The sequence below is a fragment of the Haliotis rubra genome, unplaced genomic scaffold (assembly GCF_003918875.1).
Source record: "Haliotis rubra isolate DU_JTF1 unplaced genomic scaffold, ASM391887v1 Scf684, whole genome shotgun sequence".
NCBI lineage: Eukaryota > Metazoa > Mollusca > Gastropoda > Lepetellida > Haliotidae > Haliotis > Haliotis rubra.
In genome coordinates, this window is record NW_025767395.1 from 413,677 (window position 1) to 441,337 (window position 27,661).

The following is a 27,661-nucleotide window of genomic DNA, read 5'->3' on the forward strand; positions in this document are numbered from 1 at the left end:
GTCAGTAAGAATAAGTAATGATGACTGGTATTTACGTGCAGGTCAGTATGAACTTATCACGCCAGTTTTTAATATGTTTTTTAAAAAAAGAAACTTATACAGTTATATAGCGCCTAGTATCAATCTGTCTAGTTGCTCGCTGGACGCTAAATCACAATCTGATTAGTATTACCCTGGATAACCCAAGCTGCCTGTAAGGCGCTAGAAGGTTAATAGTGAGATGACTTATCTCACCGGGTAACCAGTTTCTGCTGTACCAGTTTCGGCAAATTTAAACAAACACACTTACCTCAGGTGAGACCACATGTTAGTATATGATATGTTAGTATGTTCAGCGTAGTGTAGATCATATGTTAGTATATGATATGTTAGTATGTTCAGCGTAGAGTAGACTACATGTTAGTATACGATATGTGAGTATGTTCAACGTAGTGTAGATCACATGTTAGTATATGATATGTTAGAATGTTCAGCGTAGTGTAGATCACATGTTAGTGTATGATATGTTAGTATGTCCAGCGTAGTGTAGACCACATGTTAGTATATGATATGTTAGTATGTTCAGCGTAGAGTAGACTACATGTTAGTATACGATATGTTAATATGTTCAGCCTAATGTAGATCACATGTTAGTATATGATATGTTAGAATGTTCAGCGTAGTGTAGATCATATGTTAGTATATGATATGTTAGTATGTTCAGCGTAGTGTAGACCACATGTTAGTATATGATATGATAGTATGTTCAGCGTAGTGTAGACCATATGTTAGTATATGATATGTTAGTATGTTAAGCGTAGTATAGACCACATGTTAGTATATGATATGTTAGTATGTTCAGCGTAGTGTAGATCATATGTTAGTATATGATATGTCAGTATGTTCAGCGTAGTGTAGATCACATGTTAGTATATGATATGTTAGTATGTTCAGCGTAGTGTAGACAATATGTTAGTATATGATATGTTAGTATGTTCAGCGTAGTGTAGACCACATGTTAGTATATGATATGTTAGTATGTTCAGCGTAGTGTAGACCACATGTTAGTATATGATATGTTAGTATGTTCAGCGTAGTGTAGACCACATGTTAGTATATGATATGTTAGTATGTTCAGTGTAGTGTAGATGATGTGTCAGTAATGTGTGTATGATATGTAAGTTTAGTGCATACATGTATATAATGCACTGTTTATGGGATATATACATATTATACAGTGTAAACAATCATAATAAGCAATTGCATAGATACATTACAACAATGTGACAAAAAATATAAAGAGGAAATATATTAAGAATACAATCGATCGGGTCCATCGATTTCCCTTTATGGACTCCTCTAAAAAGAATGTAATTTATATTTTCCGAAAGGTTCTCATTAAAAATGCAAAATTGTGTCAGTTTGACAACTCAACCCACAGAAAATACTAAAGCACTTGTTCATGAAAGTTCTTTCCTCCTTACATGATCTTGTCTCTTTGTTTGGGGCTTATGTGTGTGTGGTATGTATCTGTCAACTAGTATTATATTGAGCTTACTTCAATAATGTGCTTGAATAATTCTGTTTACTGTTAACCTTGTTTTAACGAAGAATACTTGTTTTGCGTGCAGGTCTTGCCTCCATGACAACTGGATACCCACACACTGTTACACGTGTTGGCGACGATGTTAACATAACCATGAACCCAGCGAATGTCACCTTCATATACTGCGTATGGGTGAATGGTTGGGTAGCTGTGAGACTGTCCAGCCTAAGTATCACCGTGTATGGGTACTCAACACCAGTCACACCGGCTACACGACCAGGATCAGATACACCGGGAAGGATTCACTATCACAGACAGGACAGCTGAGGTTTACCATCTACAATGTTACGGTACAGGACGCTGGTACTTACTACTGTCAACGAACCAATGGACATAATGTTACTGGATGTAGACAGGTCCTCGTTGTAGCACGTGAGTAGAATATTGGATGAACAGAATATTATTTGAAGAATAATGTTGGACTGTCTTAATGTATCTCCAAAATAAATAAATAGCTGTTCAATCTATTGAAATAGAAGAACTTTAGGTGAGGTGAAATCGGGGTTTAGGTTATTGTGTATATGGCGACATGGATCCGAGTATGTGTGTGTCCGTGCATGAGTGGGTGCGTGTATATATATATATATATATATATGTGTGTGTGTGTGTCTGTGTTTTGTATGCATGTGTCTATGTGAACTATGCTTATTCTTCTGTACTTACCGACAAAGAAGCAATGTCGCAGTTTAACATGGATAAGTGTATCCAAGTCGATCAGTCTTGCATCTTTTAACGCCACTTGCTATAATGCACCTGGTAGTGAAACCGTCGACCCTCCTCTCTCCGGAAAATACATTTAACTCGTTTCAGTAGAGGCAGCCAGTAGTTGTGTGGTAACTATCATATTTAATCAACAAAACGGTTAGGAGTATTAGGATCCAGCCAACATGTATTCCCTACTGTAAGTGTGGAACACTGAGTGAGTGAGTGAGTGAGTGAGTGAGTTTTTAGCAATATTCCAGCAATATCAGGGCAAGGAACACCAGAAATGGGCTTCACTCATTGAGGTGAATCGAGAGAGAGAGAGAGAGAGAGAGAGAGAGAGAGAGAGAGAGAGAGAGAGAGAGAGAGAGAGAGAGAGAGAGAGAGAGAGAGAGAGGGAGAGGAAGAGACAGAGAGAGAAAGAGAGACAGAGAGAGAGAGAGAGATTGTGTGTGTGATATATTGTAGTAGCCGCCAAAGACACCATTTGCAGTTTAACATGGTAAGCCATGAACCCCACAGTTTATCACAGTTGACCCAGAGCGCCGTGTTACCGGGTCATCAAACCTCCCATCCTGGCAAATACTCCCTAGATCAAGGAGGCAGTTGTTGTGTATAATATTTAAGCAACAAACACTATTAGGAGTATTAGCCTGTCGCTGGTCTTTGCTTTATTAACAATAATTGTGAATACTCCATTGATAAAAGTGTCAAAGCATTTATTTCTTTTAGTTTATTATGGTCTCAGTGGATGCATATGTTAATATATCTTTACAGGGAAGCCAACCACACCTACCATCACCGGACCTGCCTTACCTGTATCAGGTGAGAATATCACCCTGACATGCTCCTTCTCCTCCCGGAGTCTACCCCCGGACCACCCCCCACTGACCATGACCTACATCTGGAGGAGGGACAGGACCCGGGTAGAATCTCGTGATGAGTCTCCTACAGGTGGAGGTGACCTGACAATAACCCACATCAGCAGAGAGAACCAGGGAGACATGTACAGCTGCCAGGCCGAGGAGGAGGGGCTGAAGTCTAACTGGAGTCACGGACATGTACTGGATGTTCTCTGTGAGTAAGAACTTACCTTGTTTTAGGTATAGGAACCTCGTATATCTTATCTTTGAAACTGTGCTTCTGAGTGATAGTTTTGTCACAACGTTCTACTGTGAACTACTGTGGACTACTGTGTTCTGTGTAAACAAAACAAAAAAGGGATGATTGTGAAAGTTTGGATAGGAAATATAGGCAGGTCTGATTTAATGATCCATGAGTTTCAGAGGCTATCGAAAATGTTGATAGTTTCCCGGCACTGTAAGCTAACCTGGATATGTTGTCAAGAGTTGTACATGTTATATCTGGGGTTAGGCGTCTGACTTTGTGTGCAAGCTATTAGGTACCTGACTCTGAGGATGTGGGTTCGAATCCCGGATTGGACGGATTAGACCCAAAAGTACTAGAATTTGTACTTTACTAGGAAAGTGTTATCCCAAATATAACATGTCACATGGCCACTTTATCAATTGTATTGTGTAGTCATAAGAGTTGTACATGTCAACAGAGAGCGTGAGTGAGTTACAACGGTGTTCCAGTTGTAGTCTGTACTTATTATGTGAGGAAAGCATAAATTGATATTGGTCTGAGACGTTTACCATTTTGTGAATCCCAAGAACACAGGCCAAATCAAACAACATGTCTTCATTCACCGAAGCAAATTGCACTAATATCTCTGAAACAGCTTCTTAGCTGACCATCTCACATGCATTCCAGATGGACCTGACAAGATACAGTTTGACGGCACAAGTGACAAGCTTTGAGGTAGAAGAAGGGGAACCTGCAGCTGTGAGATGTTCTGTTGACTGTAACCCTGCCTGTACTGTAACCTGGTGGGACATCTCCAGACAGACGGTGATTACAGGACAGAGGGAGGCTGTGTTGTTTATACCAGCTGTAGATGTACCTGTGTCTGGACTGTACACGTGTCACGTCAACAACACACATGGGAGTGCCTCACGGAACCTGACGCTGGAGGTCTTCTGTAAGTCAACACTTCAGTAACAGAATCTGTTATATACAACCTGTTTTTGGGGATGACGCCTGTTGGGACGGCCCCCTTTTCGTAAACCTGATGCTGCTGGAACACCTGCTAGAACACCCAGAGATTTAAAATAACCAAAGACCCTTTAGATGGCACTCAAAGATTAAAAATAATTAACTATTTGAAACCGTAATATTGATGAAGAATTTAATTTTCACTATGATCTAATGGCATTATCACTCCAATGATTCTTAACTTTCAGATTCTCCAAAAATCCCAAATGTTTCCGTTAATTCGAAGAAAATCAATTAGAAACCCAGCCCTTCAGAATACAGTGCTCCTGAAACTCCGTATAAGGAATATAATTTGACCCTTTTCGTTACATATTTCCGTCTCTTCACCCTGCACAAATGAGAACACTGATGTTACCGACATTGCATGTCCTCCTGTCAAGCTGATGTTGACAATGACGTTGTTGTTGGGGATGTACAGCGTACCTCATCAATCACTTACAAAACGTAGCACAGAAAGGTTATTTCAGATGAACATCGCATGTGTCAACCCATTTAATATGTTTTGAATCGGGTTAAAAGCTCCCGAAGAGGCTTGATGTTACATGATTATACTCGTATGCATACTGAACTGAATATTGTCTACAGCAAATGTTTCAGCACGTGTAGTTACTGAATCTGGTGTCGTTACCATCGTCCCCGTGGCTGCAGTCTGTTCCGTCCTGATCGTGGTCATCGCCCTTGTCGTCATCGTTGTTGTTTGTAGAAAACAGAGACGTGGAGGTAATCCGGTGTGATGTGAGAGTGAATGACGATAACCCGAGAGTCACATAAAGTTGTCATTACCTTTGCATCACGCAATCGATGTGTGTGTTCAGTGTATCGTCACCCGGAAATAGTTGGCTCCATAGAATAGTATGGTCTAGGCTTTCAAATGAACAGTCACACGATGATAGTGCATAAGAAAGATAGACACGTTCTTTCATGGGAGTGAGTATGGTTTTACGCCGCTTTTAGCCATATTTCCACAATATCACGGCGGGGGACACCAGAAATTGGCTTCACACATTGTACCCAAGTGCGGCATCGAACCCAGGTCTTCGGCGTGACGAGCGGACTCTTTAACCACACATGTACTGAATTATATATGACAGTGTGGGACAACGCTTTGGGTGAGATAAGCGGGGAGGGCGGTGTTGGATGGTAACTTCAGAATACGTTGTACCCCCACAACTGATATATACCAATACTGACCAGCAAAAGAAAAGAAATTCAAGAAATCAAAACTCACACTGAATCTCGAAATTTAAGAGCCAAGGAGAAAGGGATATATGTGAGATATTTTTCAAAGACAAGTTCAGATTTGAATACGCGATACATGGTACCCTTAGAAGAATTCGAAATCTCTATGCGCCATGTTTCGGTTGCTATATCATCTAAGCCTAAGGAGATAATAGTTTTAATTTCATTGAGAAAGACAGCTGGTTGACTTACCCAGCAGATGCTATAGCCTGTTTCATTCAAAACGGCTTGCACGGATTTGATCTATTTTTTGTTGCTATTGTTTATGCAGGCTTCATTATATAAGATTCGGTATACAATTGTTGACAGCTTTTGTTCTTTACCAGATAGGAGTCTAGCCCAGATATATACCATGCGACATTTGATAGAGTTATTTAGGGGTACCCTTCCAAGTTTTCCATATAGCATTATAATGACGTGCTTCTCTTAACGGGAATGAATTTGCGTAAAAAGTTAAGAGGATTCTATAGATTTACAGTTTTCAAAACCCCATATTTCATAGCCGTATAAAAGAATTGGTTTAACCATGGTGACCTCGAATGGTCACCTAACGGCGGCGTTCCAGTCGATGTCTGTTGGTGAGGATGGGTCCACGGTAAGGTCGACGGCAATGTAAGCCTGCCGCTAGGAGTCGTCAACGCACAGTTCTTTCGCTGATAGGGCGCCCCATAGACCCAATCACGGCATTAGCAGTGCTTACTGCCGCCTGCAGACGGTTCCGGAGGTGCTGAAGTTGGATTATCCGGTCCTGTCTTTGTGACGTCACACAAGGTGTACCGGAATGGTGGCGATCAGAAACGCTGCCAGTTGCCACTACCCGTTGCTGCAGACGAGTTATTGTCGAAGGATGCACCTGAAAATGTGGGTCTACACGAACTTGTCGAACTCCAGCATTCAGCATGCCTATTGCTTGGTGTCCCTCCATTTCACTTATACGTGGCATGTTGCGGTGAAATGGCAGCATTACGACACTGCCTACATTTGTAGCCCTACGTCCACACTCTGCACGTGTGTCATGCATTCCATCCTTGCTTGTTTCACCCTAATGATTTGGAATACCATCCTGCATGGTGAATGCTTGTCATCACCACATCATACTTGTGTTAAAGTATCAAACCCAAACTCATGCTGAAGAAGTACAATTTTCATGAATTCTGAGTTGCGTTTCTATTGCTGGTCAGTATATATACACCTATACAAACGTTAAGCAATACTAATATGTTTTTAGATGTAATGTCTTTACTATAACTGTAAAACATAAATAATACTTCGGTATGTAGCATCTGATGTCCATTTCCACCCAGTTACTCAGTAAAACGTTATCTGGCAAGCATTTCATTATATATTCACATGTTATACATTTTCAAATGATCATTTTGTCCTTGATGGTGTCTATTAGTATTCATTCAGGAAGTAAATGTGGGGAAATTGAATCTGAGACCAGCCTTTAAGGAAGAGTTTATAGTGAGTGAATATGAGCAATATCACGACGGGGAACACCCAAAATGTGCTTCAGACATTGTACCCATGTGGGGAATCGAAGCCGGGTGTTCGATGTGAAGAGTTTATACCCTTAAGAGACACTATTATTGAGATCATATGCAAACCCTTTCACACCCATAACTAGAGTGAAAATTGAATATCTATGTCATAAGCTTACATGAGAAATTAGATGTAAATTACTTAAAACTGTGGTGGTATCTACTTGACATGTCCTTTTCTGTGTGTGTTTCAGTCCAACTTAGACTCTTTTCACTTCTCTTATATAACCGTAGGGATGCATTTGAACTGCCTGAGAAATCTGAATCATTTCTTTTATATAACCGTCAAGACGCTTGAACGGCATTTGAGATATGAATCAATAGTGTGCACACATTTACATATTTGATGGCCTTTAGCTTTCAGTGAGTGAGTGAGGATGTTTACGCCGCTTTTAGCAATATCCCAGCAATATCCCAGCGGGAGACACTTTAACCACTAGTCTTACCATCCCAACAAGGACTTCAGGACACCAGTGTTACTTAGCTGACAGTCACATACCGTTGTACAAGTTTCAAGTTATTTATGTCTACCTCAAAGGTATGCAAGTATACGAGCAATTCGTTTATCGTATATTTTTCATCTAACATTTTGCATCTACACAATTATATCTTTCAGGAAGGGGAGACATTCATAGTCGGTGAGTATCTGCTATCCAGTGGGTAAGGCAAATGGGTAAATTTAAACTTAGTAGTATGTGCTCTTTTTCAAGGCTGTTGGGTAAACAGTTGGCAGTATGTGCTATCCTTCAAGGCTATTGGGTAAACACCTGGCAGTATCTGCAATCCAGATGGTACGGCTGTTGGGTAAACAGTTGGCAGTATGTGCTATCCTTCAAGGCTATTGGGTAAACAGTTGGCAGTATCTGCTATCCAGATGCGACGGCTGTTGGGTAAACAGTTGGCAGTATCTGCTATCCTTCAAGGCTACTGGGTAAACAGTTGGCAGTATGTCCTATCCTTCAAGGCTACTGGGTAAACAGTTGGCAGTATCTGCTATCCAGATGCGATGGCTGTTGGGTAAACAGTTGGCAGTGTCTGCTATCCTTCAAGGCTATTGGGTAAACAGTTGGCAATATGTGCTATCCTTCAAGGCTACTGGGTAAACAGTTGGCAGTATCTGCTATCCTTCAAGGCTATTGGGTAAACAGTTGGCAGTATCTGCTATCCAGATGCGACGGTTATTGGGTAAACAGTTGGCAGTATGTGCTATCCTTCAAGGCTACTGGGTAAACAGTTGACAGTATCTGCTATCCTTCCAGGCTATGGGGTAAACAGTTGGCAGTATCTGCTATCCTTCAACGGCTATTGCGCAAATAGTTGGCAGTATTTGCAATCCACTTTCTACATTTCTTTCCCCCCAGCGTTGTCACATACATCCTTGACGAAGAAACAGAAGGGGGCTACCAGGAGATAGAAGGTTGGTGCTGTACTTCATCGTAGACCCTTAAACGACACATGAATTAGTTCAGATAAACAGGCCATAGCGAATTATTAAATGGGCAATGTTATGCACCTTAAACAGTCTTGGAATTTTAGCTGTCAACATAGAAAAACTAAAGGCCTATCATAACTATTAGCTCCGAGTTACCTTGGGCGTTGGGGTAGCTCAGTGGTTAAAGCGTTAAAGCCGAAGGCCCGGGTTCGATTACTGATATGGGATCAATGTGTCAGGCCCAGTTCTTGTGTCCCCTGCCTTGAGATTGCTGTAACATTGCTAAAAGTCGCGGAAAACCCAACTCACTCACTCACTGACTGGCCTTCTATTAAAACTTGTATCGAATGCTGTCCATATATCGCGTATACGGTGCTAGATCAGTGCACTATATTCAAACATGTACTGATATGTGATCGGTGCACAATAAAGCAGTCATCTGTGATTAACCTTGCAGTTTGTATGCATAATTAACTGCTGAACATTGTCACTTTCAGAGAGAGGATACGTTCATCAGCGGTGAGTATCTTCATGAATCTTCAAGTACGATGTATAAATATTTCATCTCACACAGTGATACATAGCTGAAGATCCGATATAGAATTGATCCTCAGCAAGCCATGGTTGTCGTATGAAGTTGACAAAAGGGATACGGTGGTCAGGCTCGCTGACTTGGTTGACTCATGTCATCGTATCCCAATTGCATAGATCGATGCTTATGCTGTTGATCACTGGATTGTCTGGTCCAGACAATATTGCTGAGTGCGGCGTCAAACAACAAACAAACGACATAGCTATCAGAGCAAAACTGTGCACGATTCGGAGCGATGTTAATTGAGATGGTGTCACAGCTTTATAATTTCCTTTCATTTTACTCAAGTTTAATACTCATTTTTATCAGCTTGGTTTCGTATCACAGGGAAGACGAAAACGAAGGGAGCTACCAGGAAAAAGAAGGTTGGTGTCTAAAGGTTAACTACAAGCATGATGTGTAACGGCTGTGAAACTCGAACTGTGAGTGTATGGTACTGATATGTCGATTGAATGTAGCTCGAACTATCTCCCGCCTGAAGCCCAGAAGCCTGGAATAGGAGTCGTGTCTCAAACCCGTATACATTGGATATAAGTCAAATCGTCAAGGTTACGGTGTAATATTTCGAGGAAATGGAAAATACCGATTATATGATTTCAAATACTCATCATAGAAAAGTTAATATACTGTAAATAAACATTTCCTAAGTCAAATACGTTTTTATTATATATATAATACTTATGACACGTTTTAATTTCCATGTACATAACCAGGATTCGGTGATATGCCATGTTGGGGAAACAGATCCACTGGCCTGGACAGCCGTAACAGTCATACTTCTCGTCATACATCAAGAATGATTCTTCCATCTTCATTGCTTGCTTCCTTTGTCGCGTTATGCGATGTAGACAGGGTTCCAGTAGCGTATAAAGAATCGTAGTTTCTTTGAAAAGTAGACACAAATAGTATTTCCTCCTATTGTCCTCAAACCAGTATCTAGGCACTGAAAGGAATAAGGAATATTAACGACGAATCTTTTATGTTTCAAATACGATGTACACAGGACTCTTAGCTTATAAAAGGATCGCAGTTTCATTCTAAAAAGACACACAAAAACCCCCAGAACTTCCTCTATTTCTTCCTTATGTTCTAAAACCAATATATGGAATAAAACAAACAAGGAATATTAACAGAACATTTCTTATCATTCAAATACGTCTCTGCGTTCTCGTATAAATTATCACACTAATTACATATGTGTTAACTGTGTGTTATATCAGAAGGTGATGACAACGTCGACGACATCGTCCCCATCGTAGCTGTCTACCCCATTATGCTGACTACCGTGGCAGTTGTGGTGGCAGCAGTTACTGTTCTTGTCTGCAAGGACGTAAAAGGTACGATGAATATATGAATCTTTTTGAATGCAATGGAAGTTTCAATCCCTCCTCAGGTCAGATCTGGTCTTCTACAACCCATTTGCAAGCTCGTCATAACAGGTGAGAAACGCTGGCTGATTATGGCCATGCATGTATACCCCCGTTTCCCAATTTCGTCAATCGATGCTCATTATATCAATCACTGGGTTTTCTTGTCAAGTCTTGATTATTTCAGACAATCGTAATATAGCTGGAATATTGCTGAATGCAGCGTTAAACAGCAAACAGGCATGTCTGTAGTTCACCTTCAAATGCTGAAATCTTTTTTTTTCCATTATATTTTGTAAACGCTGTTTTGATTCAGTAATTTGAGCAGTCGGGAGCCAAGTGGTTAAGGCGTTCCCGCCAAAGACCAAGGTTCGATTCCCCACAATGTGTGAAGCCCTATTTATGGTGTTCTGGTTTTGGTGATATTGATGGACTGTGCTAAGAGCGACTCAGTCACTAACTGTTATTCAGTAAATGGAAACGTGGACGACCGTTTAGAAATTTACAAGTTTTACTTTTGCTTTATTTGCAGAAAACCAGGACAGAAGGTACATAAGTTTATTATTTATTTTGACCTTAAGTGCTGGAGTTAGGTATGGTATTAACCAGTTAACAAACCCTCATATATGTGTCCAGTTGCAGTCTCCTGTGTTAAACACCATTTACTCATCTTACCCCAGAAAACTAGACCCTAACTGAATAAACGAAGCCTGTATAGCTTATATGTGGAAATGACGGAGAAAGTAGCAATTGGATCTATGTAACAAATGAACGATTTGTTAAGAGAGGATTGCAATCTATGATTACTGTCTTTTTTTGGATTTCCAATCCATTTATGATTTCTGTTCCACGCTGCATGAGAGCAACATACATAAACTTCTGTGCAAGACAACTTTATGTGCAATGTAAGTGTAATGTTGTAATTACAGATGTGGAGAATATCTTACTGTGATGGCAGAGAGATTGTCCCGTGACTTCAGTGGTGTACCTTGTGCTTCCAACAACGACGGGGATGTCTTACCCCTACATGATTACGAGCGACTCCTGAGGGAACAGTTCCACATCTTCACGTCTCTCCACCCGTCAACTTCCTAACTGAGGACCACAGCACCAGGTGAAGCCAAAACTGACGGTACAGTTCCTCATCTACGTCTCTCCACTTTTCATCGTCCTCCATCGAGAACCACAGTACCAGGTGAAGCCTATACTGGCGATACTGTTCCTCATCTACACGTCACTCCATCCTTCATCGTTCCCCTCAGAAGTCTAATCTGACGGGAACAGTTCCACATCTACACGTCTCTCCACCCTTCAACTTCCTAACTGAGGACCACAGCACCAGGTGAAGCCAAAACTGACGGTACAGTTCCTCATCTACGTCTCTCCACTTTTCATCGTCCTCCATCGAGGACCACAGTACCAGGTGAAGCCTATACTGACGATACTGTTCCTCATCTACACGTCTCTCAACCCTTCATCGTCCTCCACAGAAGTCTAATCTGACGGTACAGTTTCTCATCTACACGACTCTCCAACCTTCATCGTCCCCCACAGAGGACCACAGTACCAGGTGAAGCCTGATCTGACGTTACAGTTCGTCATCTACACGTTTCTCCACCCTTCATCGTCACCCGCAGAGTACCACTGTACAAGGTGAAGCCTAATCTGACGGTACAGTTCCTCATCTACACGTCTCTGAACCCTTCATTCTCCTTTGCAGAGGACCACGACACCAGTAGAGCATGAACTGATGGTACAGTTCCTCATCTATACGTCTCTCCACCCTTCATCGTCCTCAACTACGACCACGGGACCACAGTACGGGGTGCAGCCTCTAGTGAGGCAACAGTTTATGCAGACGATATTGTCTTTGTACCTTTCTACAGACGATATTGTGTTTATAGTTTTATGCAGACGATGTTTTCTTTTTCGCTGTAGGCTGACTATATTTTCTTTACAGCTTTATCCTGACGATATTTTCTTTGTCTTTTAATGCAAACGATATTTTCTTTGTCGTTTTATGCAGGCGAAATTTTCTTTGTCGTTTTATGCAGACAAAATTTTGTTAGTCGTTTTATGCAGACGATATTTTCTTTGTTGTTGTATGCAGATGATATTTTCTTTTCCACTTTATGCAGATAATATTTTCTTTGTCACTTTATGCAGACGATATTTTCTTTCTCGCGTTATGCAGACGATATTTTCATTGTCGCGTTATCCCGCCGATATTTTCTTTGTCACTCTATGCAAGTAGCTCAAGACGAACAATCGTTACATCCTTACAATGTATGTAAGACTGTGTACCTAGCTGGTGTGATATTGGCTAATATTGATTTCTGTTAAACAAACATTTGTAATAGCATGTTTTAATAATCAATCTAAGGTTTCTAAATATTATAATCTTATTGTAAATTAAATAGTTCTTATGTTAGTGTACAGTTAGTTATGTATGCAGACGATGTTTTCTTTGTCGTTTTATGCAGACAGTATTTTCTGTGTCGTTTTATGCAAACAATGTTTTCTTTGTTGTTGTATGGAGACGGTATATTCTTTGTCACTTTATGCAGACGATATTTTCTTTGTCACTTTATGCAGATGATAGTTTCTTTGTCACTTTGTGCAGACGATATTTTCTTTGTCGATTTATGCAGACGACATTTTCTTTGTCTCTTTATGCAGACGATGTCATCTTTGTGACTATGTGCAGACGATGTTTTCTTTGTCACTTTATGCTGGCGATATTTTCTTTGTCACTTTATGCAAGTGACATTGTCTTTGTAGCTCCAGACGAACAATCCTTACATCCTTACAATGTATGTAAGACTGTGTGCCTCGCTGGTGTGATAGTGGCTAATATTGATAACTGTTAGACAGACATTTGTAATAGTATGTTTTAATACACATTCTAAGGTTTCTAAATATTATAATCTTATCGTAAAGCGAATAGTTCTTATGTTAGTGTACAGGTAGTTATGTAGGTGAGTCTAGGTATAGATGAACGGATATTTTGGTATCGATGAGAAAGAGTGGCTTTACTTTGTATTATATGTTGTCTGATGTTGTGTTGCGACATCTTAATAAACTTATTACTATGATTATTGTTTTTCTTCTTCTTGCATTGATCCTTCCGTAAACCTTACCAGGAACATATGATCGTGTGTTCAAACCCCAAAATGGTTGCATTTTCATTCAGTTGTTCGCCACACAACCGTTTTAGTGAGTGAGTTAAAAGTTTACATAAGATCGACAATAGGGCAGCCATTTCGCGATGAGAATAATTTAGGTATAAATTCTATTCAAGTCCCACTATAAGTCTAATATAGTCATGTCAATTGTCAATCCATATATTGTAAAAAAACTATCTATTTATATACACAGTTCAATGAATCTTAGAGATTCAGTCCTATGCCAATAATATCATATTTACTTTTCGCATTATTTGTAAATGAACTTATTGTCTTTTTCATTAAATATACACATGTATGTATCGCTCTGTAATCCTGAAATGTAGGCCTATGGCCTCCACTACAAAAGAAATAAAGATTGAAGATATTATACATGTAATTGAATATTTGTCGACAAAATACAGTAAAACAGTGAGGTACGTATCACAGTTTAGTTTTACCACAACGGCTACCGCATGATTGTTCTGCACAACATTGTTACTTATGCCACTATCGTGCACGTGCATTTTACCAGTGTCCAACAATTACTTTTTTCACGTTTTGAAAAATGCACAATTCGGGCGAAGTTTTCGGACACCTGCGTTTTTATTGGGACCATGTTATATTTGGGCGAATGTTTTCTGCTTGGGTATTTATGCAATTGCATTAAAAGTGGGAACTTTCTCTTGCCCGATAGTTTAGTCCTTGAACGGCATTTAGAAGACTGCATGACACGCTGACCATGCGACCTGTGACAAAGGTACATGAATTGCTGTTGTAGGAGTTTCCTTCTTTTCCCAATGGTGCTAGTAGTTTGGTAAGATGCTGGGCTGTGTTGTAGCAGACTGAGCCCCTGGAGCATACACGTACGTGTTCTGACTTTGACTGGATCTTTATGTGTGCCCCAGTGTGTACTTCAGTGTGCTATAATCATTGTCTTCGCCTTACTATTATGACCTTTGTCCAGTTTCGGGTAAATCTTGTATGGAAGATTAAAGATAATAAAACGGATGTTACTAGCTCGATACAAAATACATTTAACTCGTCACAATTTCCGGGCACTTTCTGACAAGGTATTTGACCAAATGGAACATGCAGTTGTTATGAATACATGCCAAGGATGAAAAAATGCCCAAAAAAATCTTCAAAAACTTTCAACTTAAACTCGTTCGCCCATGGACCACTGTTCGCCCATGGGTAGGCCCATGGGCGAGCGAGTTTAAATTTAAACTTTTCCAAAAAAATGTCTTCATTTTTTCATCCTTGGCATGTATTCATAACAACTGCATGTTCGATTTGGTCAAATCCCTTGTCAGAAAGTGTCCACAGTGCGGAGAGTTTCTGGACTTTTGTGAGTCCAGAATTAAATTGTGACGAGTTATATGTATATCTATAATGTTATGTTTTGCAAACTAAGGCAATATTGCAATGTATCTATTGTATATAAAACTGTATATATTTTGCATTGTATACGGGCCTGGGGCTTTCATACTGGAAATAAACATTTGACTTGACTTGACTTTAATCTTATCTTGTTTACATCATGAAAATGCACAAAAATGACTGAAACGTTTTTCTGTGTGGAGGGTTACACATAGTACGTGTAGTAAGTCCAGTGACGTCACTCATTCATAACGTTGGCTTATGTATCAATGCGCCGATACAATGAGAAACGATGAAATATGCATCGATTTGATCCAAAAGTGGTGAGATTTTAGGGTGTTGTAAGAAACAGATTACTGTACTCGTTGTAAGATAAATGGAGTCTGACAAACACTCGTTTGGTTTCTTTTGAGGCCCGGGTTAGAATTGATTTTCAGCAACCCATGCTTGTCGTAAGAGGCGACTAACGGGATCGGTTGACACATGTCATCGTATCCAAATTGCGAAGATGGATGCTGATGATGTTGATCACTGGATTGTCTGATCATTTACAGACTGGAATAGCTGGAATATTGCAAAGGGCGACGTTAAAGAAAGAAACTTGGAGTGATCTCAATAGTTACGTTTACATCTTGATGTGCAGTGCAAGAGAGTAAATACGGGTACATATGAGAGTGATTGAGTGAGTGAGTGAATATCTTTTTACGTTCGAGTAGACAGAACCAGCACGCATGACAACACAGTATTCAATATTCAACTGCCCAATGATAACGACACTAGTGTTTCAACAAGCAGGGACATGGTTCATGTGACAGGGAAATATTGTTCAAGTGAAACTACACTAACATCAACAGCTCAGATCTTTCAGTGTTAACCAGCTGCTGACTATGTTTCTGTTTTACACTGTGACCGGATTATTTCATGTGTGTGGTATGTATCTGTCTTTGAAAATGGCAGTTGACATGTTATACAGCCATCCTTGTGACCGTTTTCTCAAGTAATACAGGATATTCTGCCTGTAATCGTAAGTAATGATGACTTGTATTTTTTTGCGTGCAGGTCAGTATATGAACTTATCACGCCAGTTTTTAATATGTTTTTTTTTGAAAAGAAAATAATTCATTTATATAGCGCCTAGTATCAATCTGTCTAGTTGCTCGCTGGAAGCTGAATCACAATCTGATTATTAATACCCTGGAAAACCCAAGCTGCCCGTAAGGCGCTAGAAGGTTAATAGTCACATGACTTATCTCCCCGGATAACCAGTTTCCGCTGTACCAGTTTCGGCAATTCTGAACAAACACACTTACCTCAGGTGAGACCACATGTTAGTATATGATATGTAAGTATGTTCAGCGTAGTGTAGACCACATGTTAGTATATGTTATGTTAGTATGTTCAGCGTAGTGTAGACCACATGTTAGTATATGATATGTTGGTATGTTCAGCGTAGTATAGATCATATGTAAGTATATGATATGTTAGTAAGTTCAGCGTAGTGTAGACCACATGTTAGTATGTTCAGCGTAGTGTAGTTCACATGTTAGTATATGATATGTTAGTATGTTCTGCGTAGTGTAGACCACATGTTAGTATATATATGTTAGTATGTTCAGCGTAGTGTAGATCATGTGTTAGTACATGATATGTTAGTACGTTCAGAGTAGTGTAGAGCACATGTTAGTATATGACATGTTAGTATGTCCACCGTAGTGTAGACCACATGTTAGTATATGATATGTTAGTATGTTCAGCGTAGTGTAGATCACATGTTAGTATATGATATGTTAGTATGTTCAGCGTAGTGTAAATCACATGTTAGTATATGATATGTTAGTATGTTCAGCGTAGTGTAGACCACATGTTAGTATATGATATGTTAGTATGTTCAGCGTAGTGTAGATCACATGTTAGTATATGATATGTTAGTATGTTCGGCGTAGTGTAGATCATATGTTAGCATATGATATGTTAGTATGTTCAGCGTAGTGTAAATCACATGTTAGTATATGATATGTGAGTATGTTGAGCGTAGTGTAGATCACATGTTAATATATGATATGTGAGTATGTTCAGCGTAGTGTAGATGATATGTTAGTATAGGATATGTTAGTATGTTCAGCGTAGTGTAGATGATATGTTAGTATATGATATGTTAGTATGTTCAGCGTAGTGTAGATCATATGTCTGTAATGTGTGTATGATGTAAGTATAGTGCATACATGTATATGAAGCACTTTGTATGGGATATATACATATAATACAGTGTAAACAATCATAATAAACAATTAAATAGATACATTACAACAATGTGATAATAAAGAGAAAATATGTTAAGAATACAATCGATCGGGTCCATCAATATCACTTGATGGACTCCTCTAAAAAGAATGTAATTTTCATTTTCCGAAAAGTTTACATTAAAAATGCAAAACTGTGTCAGTTTGACAACTCAGCCCACAGAAAATACTATAACGCATGTACATAAAAGTTCTTTCCTCCTTACATGATCTTGTCTCTTTGTTTGGGGGCTTATATGTGTGTGGTATGTATCTGTCAACTAGTATTATATTGAGCTGACTTCAATAATGTGCTTGAATAATTCTGTCAACTGTTAACCCTGTTTTAATGACGAATATTTGTTTTGCGTGCAGTTCTTGCCTCCCTGACAACTGGATATAGACACAGTGTTACACGTGTTGGCGACGATGTTAACATAACCATGAACCCAACGAATGTCAGCTTCACATATTTCGTATGGGTGAATGGTTCGGTAGCTGTGAGACTGTTAATGGTCCAGCCTAAGTCACACCGTGTAGTGGTACTCAACACTAGTCACACCGGCTACACGACCAGGATCAGATACACCGGGGAGGACTCACCATCACAGACCGGACAGCTGAGGTTTACCATCCACAATGTTACTGTACAGGACGCTGGTACTTACTACTGTCAAGGAAGCATAGAACAGAATGTTACTGGATGTAGACAGGTCCTCGTTGTAGCACGTGAGTAGTATATGGGATTAACAGAACATTATTTGTAGAATAAAGTTGGACTGTCTTAATGTATCGCCAGCATAAATAAATAGCTGTTCAATCTTCTATTCCACTAGAAGAACTTTAGGTGAGGTGAAATGGTGGTTTAGATTTTTGTATATATGGCGACATGGATCCGGGTATGTGTGTGTATGAGTGCGTGCGTGTGTGTGGACCCTCCTCTCTATGGAAAGTACATTTAACTCGTTTCAGTAGAGGCAGCCAGTAGTTGTGTGGTAACTATCATATTTAATCAACTAAACGGTTAGGAGTATTAGGATCCAGCAAACATGTATTCCCTCGTTGTAGCACGTGAGTAGAATATGAGATGAACAGAATATTATTTGAAGAATAAAGTTGGACTGTCTTAATGTATCTCCAAAATAAATAAATAGCTGTTCAATCTTCTATCGCAGTAGAAGAACTTTAGGTGAGGTGAAATGGTGTGTGTGTTTGTGTTGTGTGTGTGTGTGTGTGTGTGTGTGTGTGTGTGTGTGTGTGTGTGTGTGTGTGTGTGTTAGATTATTGTGTATATGGCAACATGGATCCGAGTATGTATGTGTGTCTATGTGTGTGTATGTGCGTGGGTATGTGTGTTTGCGTGTGTATGCGTGTGTGTGTGTTGTATGTATGTGTGTGTGTTGTATGTATGTATATGTGAGTGTGTTGTATGCATGTGTGTGTATGTGTGTATGTGTGTGTGTTGTATGTATCTGTGTATATGAACTATGATTCTTGACTTAACGTCAAAGAAGCAGTGTCGAAGTTTAACATGGATGAGTGTATCCGAGTCCATCAGTGTTGCATCTTTTAATGCCATTTGTTGTGACGCACCTGGTAGTGACACCGTCGACCCTCCTCTCTCCGGAAAGTACATTTAACTCGTTTCAGTAGAGGTGAGGTGAGGTGAAAATGGGTTTAACGTCGCGCTGGAGAATATATGACGACGTGCATGCGTGTGTATGTGTATGTGTGGCTGCTTGTACTAGCCCAGAATGAACCTCGTTTTATAGTGCTAGCCCACTGAGATACCATGCTGCAGTGAAGCATGAATACCCCACTCAGACACATTATACTGACTCCGAGCCCACCAGTCCTTGTTGTACCCATTAATGCCGAGCGCCAGGCAGGGACCAACAAGTACCATATTTTAACGTCTTTTGGTATGACGCGGTCGGGGATGGAACCCGCGACCTTCCGCTCTCCGGGCGGACGCTCTAACCACTACACCTCGGAGGCGGTCTGTTTCAGTAGAGGCAGCCAGTAGTTGTGTGGTAACTATCATATTTAATCAACAAAACGGTAAGGAGTATTAGGATCCAGCAAACATGTATTCCCTGCTGTAACTCTGGAACACTGACTGTGGAACACTGAGTGAGTGAGTGAGTGAGTGAAGGGGTGAGTTTTTAGCAATACTCCTGCAATATCGTGACAGGTAACATCAGAAATGGGCTTCACTCATTTTACCCATGTGGGGAATCGAACCTGGGTGTTCGACGTGAATGCTTTAACTATTTAACATTTGATAGATAATAAAGATAAACAGTATTTAAATACAAGTATGAAAGCATTTAGTAACATCTTGTTCAATGGCACTCGTGTTACGGTCTCAGGACATTTGTTATATTTGTTAACAGTGAAGCCAACCACACCTACCATCATCGGACCTGCCTCACCTGTATTAGGTGAGAATGTCACCCTGACATGCTACTCCTCGTCCCGGAGTCTACCCCTGCACTTTCCCCCATTAACCATGACCTACATCTGGAGGAGGAACAGGACCCGGGTAGAATCTGGTGATGTGTCTCCTACAGGTGGAGATGACCTGACAATAACCCACATCAACAGAGAACCATGGAGACATATACAGCTGCCAGGCTGTGGAGGAGGGCCTGAAGTCTAACTGGAGTCATGAACATGTACTGGATGTTCTCTGTGAGTAAGAACTTACCTTGTTTACGGTATAAGAACCTCGTGTATCATATCTTTGAAACTGTGCTTCTGAGTGATCGTTTTGTCACAACGTTCTACTGTGAACTACTGTGAACTACTGTGTTCTGTGTAAACAAAACAGAAATGATGATTGTGAAAGTTTGGATAGGAAATATAGGCAGCTCTGATTTGATGATCCATGAGTTTCAGAGGCTATCGAAAATGCTGATAGTTTCCCGGCACTGTAAGCTCACCTGGATATGCTGTCAAGAGTTGTACATGTTATATCTGGGGTTAGGCGTCTGACTTTGTGTGCAAGCTATTAGGTACCTGACTCTGAGGATGTGGGTTCGAATCCCGGATTGGACTCAACCCAAAAGTACTAGAATTTTTACTTTACTAAGAAAGTGTAATCCCAAATATTACATGTTACATGGCCACTTTCTAAATTGTGTTGTGTATTCATAAGTGTTGTACATGTCAACAGAGTGGGTGAGTGAGTTACAACGGTGTTCCAGTTGTAGTGTGTACTATTATGTGAGGAAAGCATAAATTGATATTGGTCTGAGACGTTTACCATTTTGTGAATCCCAAGAACACAGGCCAAGCCAAGCAGCATGTCTTCATTCATCATGTATGTCACACAAGCAAACTGCACTTATATGTAAGAAACAAAAAATCCGTTCTTAGCTGACCATCTCACTTGCATTCCAGATGGACCTGACAAGATACAGTTTGACGAAACAAGTGACAAGCTGGAGGTAGAAGAAGGGAAACCTGCAGCTGTGAGATGTTCTGCTGATTGTAACCCTGTCTGTACTGTAACCTGGTGGGACACATCCAGACAGACGGTGATTACAGGACAGGAGGAGGCTGTGTTGTCTATACCAGCTGTAGAGGTATCTGTGTCTGCACAGTACACGTGTCACGTCTACAACACACATGGGAGTGCATCACGGAACCTGACGCTGGAGGTCTCCTGTAAGTCAACACTTCAGTAATAGAATCTGTTATATACAACCTATTTTGGGGGGATGGCGCCTGTTGGGACGGCCCCTTTTCGTACACCTGATTCTGCTGGAACACCTGTTGGCACACCTGCTAGAACACCCAGAGATTTAAAATAATCAAAGACCCTTTAGATGGCACTCAAAGATTAAAAATTACTATCCATTTGAAACCGTAATATTGATGAAGAATTTAATTTTCACTATGATCTGATGGCATTATCAATCCAATGATTCTTAACTTTGAGATGCTCCAAAATCCCAAATGTTTCCGTTAATTCGAAAAAATCAATTAGAAACCTGCCCTACAGAATGTAGAGCTCCTGAATCTCTATTTATATGAGTAATATATTTGGCACTTTTCGTTACATATTTCCGTTTCTTCACCCTGCACAAATGAGAACACTGATGTTACCGACATTGCATGTCCTCCTGTGGACAATGACGTTGTTGTTGGGGATGTACAGCGTACCTCATCAATCACTTACAAAGCGTAGCACGGAAAGGTTATTTCAGCTGAACATAGCAAGTGTCAACCAATTTAATATGTTTTGAATCGGGTTAAAAGCTCCCGAAGAGGCTTGATGTTACATGATTATACTCGTACGCATACTGAAATGTTTCAGCACGTGAAGTTACTGAATCTGGTGCCGTTTCCATCGCCCCCGTGGCTGCTGTCTGTTCCGTCCTGATCGTGGTCATCGCCGTTGTCGTCATCGTTGTTGTTTGTAGAAAACAGAGACGTGGAGGTAATCCGGTGTGATGTGAGAGTGAATGAGGATTACCCGAGATTCACGTAAAGTTGTTCCTAGCAGCAGTAGTCCTTTCGCACTTTCGTTCAGCAATTACAAATACTGATCTCACTTAATAGCGTGTTGCGGTTCATATATTAACTACATGCTCATGTTTACATCCCGCAATCGATGTGTGTGTTCAGTGTATCGTCACCCGGAAATAGTTGTCTCCATAGAATAGCAAGGCCAATGCTTTCAAATGAACAGTCACACGATGATAGTGCATAAGAAAGTGAGTGAGTATGGTTTTACGCCACTTTTAGAAATATTTCCGCAATATCACAGCGGGGGACACCAGAAATTTGCTTCACACACTGTACCCATGTGCGGCATCAAACCCGGGTCTTCGGCGTGACGAGCGGACTTTTTAACCGCTACCCTACCTCACCGTCCCTTCCTATATATATACACATGTACTGAATTATATATGACAGTGTGGGACAACGCTTTGGGTGAGGTAGGCGGGGAGGGCGGGTTGGATGGTTACTTCAGAATACGTTGTACCCCCACAAATGATATATACCAATACTGACAAGCAAAAGAAACGCAATTCAAGAAATCAAAACTCATTCTGAATGTCGATTCGTCTGAAAAGATGACATCATCCCACCTTCGTTGTCCAGAACAGAACAGAACAGAACTTTTATTATGCTCAGGCTGGGGTACTCGACATAACAGGTACAAATAAATATACAGTTGAGAATACATAGGATGGCGGGATGGTTTACAAGGAAGATTGTACAGTTTTCATGACAGTACTACAAAATATACACATTTTGTTTAAACACTAATTCGTTTACAGTTTAACAATTCGTTAAATCTTAAAACATTGGTTTGGGATATAAGTCTTCATATGATGTTTGAAGAAAGGGCAGAGAAAAATGTAGTGAAATTCATCGCCAACGTCACACGTGTAGCAGAGGTTACACATTCTTTCTTTATAGAATTTACTTCTATATGTAAACGATTGCAGGAAGTTCTAAACAAGAGAAATTTAAAAGCCAAGGAGAAAGTGATATATGTGAGATATTTTCAAAGACAAGTTCAGATTTGAATACGCGATACATGGTACCCTTAGAAGAATTCGAAATCTCTGCGCGCCATGTTTGGGTTGCTATATCATCTAAGCCTAAGGTGATAATAGTTTTAATTTCATTGAGAAAGACAGCTGGTTGACTTACCCAGCAGATGCTATAGCCTGTTTCATTAAAAACGGCTTGCACTGATTTTATCTATTTTTGGTTGCTATTGTTTATGCAGGCTTCATTATATAACATTTGGTATACCATTGTTGACAGCTTTTGTTCTTTACCAGATAGGAGTCTAGCCCAGATATATACCATGCGACATTTTTTTTAGGGGTACCGTTCCAAGTTTTCCATATAGCATTATAATGGCGTGCTTCTCTTAACGGGAATGAATTTGCGTAAAAAATTTACATGAACGGATTCTACAGATTTACAGTTTTCAAAACCCCATATTTCGCAGCCGTGTATATACACCTATACAAACGTTAAGCAATACTAATATGATTTTAGATGTGATGTCTTGGCTATAACTGTAAAAGATAAATAATACTTCGGTATGTGGCATTTGATGTCCATTTCCACCCTGTTACTCAGCAACACGTTATCTGGCAAGCATTTCACTTTATATTGACATGTTATACATTTTCAAATGATCATTTTGTCCTATTTATACTAATAGATCTTCCCTATGTCATATTTTTCACGTCCATGTGGTGGATTTTGTTTAAATGTAAAGATGTCCCTGATGGTGTCTATTAGTATTCATTCAGGAAGTAAATGTGCAGGCCTACCATACAAACGGTCAACAAATCATCAAAACTGAACTCATATACACCAAAACAGAACAAAAATCACCAAAAACTGCAACAATATCCTCTAAAACCGAAACAATAAATCTGTAATGGAAGACAAATCGTTTGAAATGGAAACAAAACTCGCGTATCAGCTACAACAGCGCGCGAGAACTGTCGCCGAGCGTACAAAACGGCATTCATAGCATCCCAACACGGCATTCATAGCATCCCGAAACGGCATACAAATCGTCAAAGATGGCGGCGATGGGGGACGAATAGGCTTTGGTACATAATTGTTTTTCGTCACTATGAGCCTAATCTTGAAAATTTGATATCGGGATATAGCGCATAAACCCCCTATTGTAGTAAGCTTCAAACCTATGTCCATGCTTCTCAGTGTCAGGCTTGCAATTCTGCACAATGTGGTCCCTCGTTCGACCGAACAGGATTTCTTGTCAACATGCCGTGGTCCTGTTTCTCTTCAGTTTTGTAAATAAAGTATTCATAGCGTCACATTCAACATTACTATATTTTAGTGATTTAAAAAGTTTACAAAAACTTTGTTCATTTTCCGCTCGGCTCGGCTCGGCTCGGCTGTTGTAGCTGATACGCGAGTGTTGTTTCCATTTCAAACGATTTGTCTTCCATTACAGATTTATTGTTTCGGTTTTAGAGGATATTGTTGCAGTTTTTGGTGATTTTTGTTCTGTTTTGGTGTATATAAGTTCAGTTTTGATGATTTGTTGACCGTTTGTATGGTAGGCCTGATGTGGGGAAATTGAATCTGACACCAACCTTGAAGGAAGAGTTTATAGTGAGTGAATATGAGCAATATCACGACGGGAACACACGAAATGGGCTTCAGACATTGTACCCATGTGGGGAATCGAACCCGGGTGTTCGATGTGAAGAGTTTATACCCTTAAGAGACACTAGTATTGAGATCATATGCAAAACCTTTCACACCCATAAATAGAGTGAAAATTGAATATCTATGTCATAAGCTTACATGAGAAGTTAGATGTAAATTACTTAAAACTGTGGTGGTATCTACTTGACATGTCCTTTCTGTGTGTATTTCAGTCCAACATAGACTCATTTCACTTCTCTTATATAACCGTCAAGATGCATTTGAACAGCCTGAGAAATATGAATCATTTCTTTAATATAGCCCTAAAGATGCTGGAACATCCTGAGAAATATGAATATGAATAATTTCTCTTTAATAACCGTCAAGACGCTTGAACGGCATTTGAGATATGAATCAATAGTGTGCACACATTTACATATTTGATGGCCTTTAGCGTTCAGTGAGTGAGTGAGGATGTTTACGCCGCTTTTAGCAATATCCAAGTAATATCCCAGCATGAGACACTTTAACCACTAGTCTTACCATCCCAACAAGGACTTCAGGACACCAGTGTTACTTAGCTGACAGTCACATATCGTTCTACAAATTTCCAGTTATTTATGTCTACTTCAAAGGTATGCAAGTATACGAGCAATTCGTTTATCATATATATTTCATCTAACATTTTGCATCTACACAATTATATCTTTCAGGAAGGGGAGACATTCATAGTCGGTGAGTATCTGCTATCCAGTGGATAAGACAAATGCGTAATTTTAAACTTAGTAGTATCTGCTTTCTTTCAAGGTCATTGGGTAAACAGTTGGCAGTATCTGCTATCCTTCAACGGCTTTTTGGTAAACAGTTGGCAGTATCTGCTATACTTCAAGGCTATTGGGTAAATAGTTGGCAATATGTCCTATCATTCATCCTATACCTTCATATGCTGAAATCTTTTTTTTCATTTTATTTTGTAAACGCTGTTTTGATTCAGTAATTTGGGCAGTCGGGAGCCAAGTGGTTAAGGCGTTCACGCCAAACACCTAGGTTGGATTCCCCAAATGGGTACAATGTGTGAAGCCCTATTTATGGTGTTCTGGTTTTGGTAATGTTGATGGACTGTGCTAACAGCGACTGTTATTCAATAAATGGAAACGTTGACCAGTCTTTCCATTTAGCAAATTTACAAGTTTGTCTTTTGCTTTATTTGCAGAAAACCAGGACAGAAGGTACATAAGTTTATTGTTTGACCTTAAGTATTGGAGTTAGGTATGGTAATAACCAGTTAACAAACCCTCATATATGTGTCCAGTTGCAATCTCCTGTGTTAAACACCATTTACTCAACTTACCCCAGAGAACTACGCCCTAACTGAATAAATGGAGCCCGTACAGATTATCTGTGGAAATGACGGAGAAAGTAGCAATTGGATCTATGTAACAAATGTACGTTTTGTTAAGAAAGGATTGCAAATCTATGATCACTGTTGAGGTCTTGTTTAGGATTTCCAATCCATTAATGATTTCTGTTCCACGCTGCATGAAAGCAAAATACATACACTTCTGTGCAAAACAACTTTATCTGCAATGTAAGTGTGATGTTGTAATTACAGATGTGGTGAATATCTTACTGTGATGGCAGACAGATTGTCCCGTGACTTCAGTGATGTACCTTGTGCATCATACAACGACGGGGATGTCTTAGCCCTACATGATTACGAGCGACTCCTGAGGGAACAGTTCCACATCTACACGTCTCTCCACCCTTCAACTTCCTAACTGAGGACCACAGCACCAGGTGAAGCCAAAACTGACGGTACAGTTCCTCATCTACACGTCTCTCCACTCTTCATCGTCCTCCATCGAAGACCACAGTACCAGGTGAAGCCTATACTGACGATACTGTTCCTCATCTACATGTCTCTGAACCCTTCATCGTCCCCCACAGAAGTCTAATCTGACGTTACAGTTCCTCATCTACACGTCTCTCAACCCTTCATCGTCCCCCACAGAAGTCTAATCTGACGATACTGTTCCTCATCTACACGTCTCTCCACCCTTCATCGTCCCCCACAGAAGTCTAATCTGACGGTACAGTTCCTCATCTACACGTCTCTCCACCCTTCATTCTCCTCTACAGAGGACCACGACACCAGTAGGGCTGATGGTACAGTTCCTTATCTATACGTCTCTCCACCCTTCATCGTCCCCAACAGACGACCACGGGACCACAGTACGGGCTGCAGCCTCAAGTGAGGCAACAGTTTATGCAGACGATAGTGTCTTTGTACCTTTCTACAGACGATATTGTGTTTATAGTTTTATGCAGACGATGTTTTCTTTTTCGCTTTAGGCTGACAATATTTTCTTTATAGCTTTATGCTGACGATATTTTCTTTGTCGTTTAATGCAGACAATATTTTCTTAGTCGCTTTATGCAGACGATACTTTCTTTGTCGATTTATGCAGACGATGTTTTCTTTGTCGTCTTATGCAGACTATATTTTCTCTGTCGTTTTATGCAGACGATATTTTCTTTGTCGTTTTATGCAGACGATATTTTCTTTGTTGTTGTATGAAGACGATATTTTCTTTTTCACTTTATGCAGATGATATTTTCTTTGTCACTTTATGCAGATGACATCGTCTTTGTCACTTTATGCAGACGATATTTTCTTTGTCACTTTATGCAGACGATAGTTTCTTTGTCGTTTTATGCAGACGATATTTTCTTTGTCGCTTTATGCAGACGATATTTTCTTTGTCGCGTTATGCGGACGATATTTTCTTTGTCACTTTATTCAAGTGATATTGTCTTTGTAGCTCCAGACGAACAATCCTTACATCCTTACAATGTATGCAAGACTGTGTACCTAGCTCGTGTGACAGTGGCTAATATTGATTACAGTTAAACAGACATTTGTAATAGCATGTTTTCATAAACATTCTAAGGTTTCTAAATATTATAATCTTATCTTAAAGCGAATAGTTCTTATGTTAGTGTACAGTTAGTTATGTAGGTGAGTCTAGGTATAGATGAACGGATATTTTGGTATCGATGAAAAAGAGTCGCTTTACTTTGTATTATATGTTATC

The 27,661-nt window shown here is 39.9% G+C and overlaps 1 long non-coding RNA gene across 1 annotated transcript; it reads left to right on the forward strand.

Annotated features, from left to right (window-relative positions):
• Positions 1 to 10,493: 10,493 nt before the first annotated feature.
• On the forward strand, positions 10,494 to 26,241 carry LOC124258155. The gene is made up of 3 exons (XR_006893522.1): positions 10,494 to 10,546; positions 11,109 to 11,124; positions 26,179 to 26,241. It is a non-coding gene; the product is annotated as an uncharacterized LOC124258155 (long non-coding RNA).
• Positions 26,242 to 27,661: the final 1,420 nt, after the last annotated feature.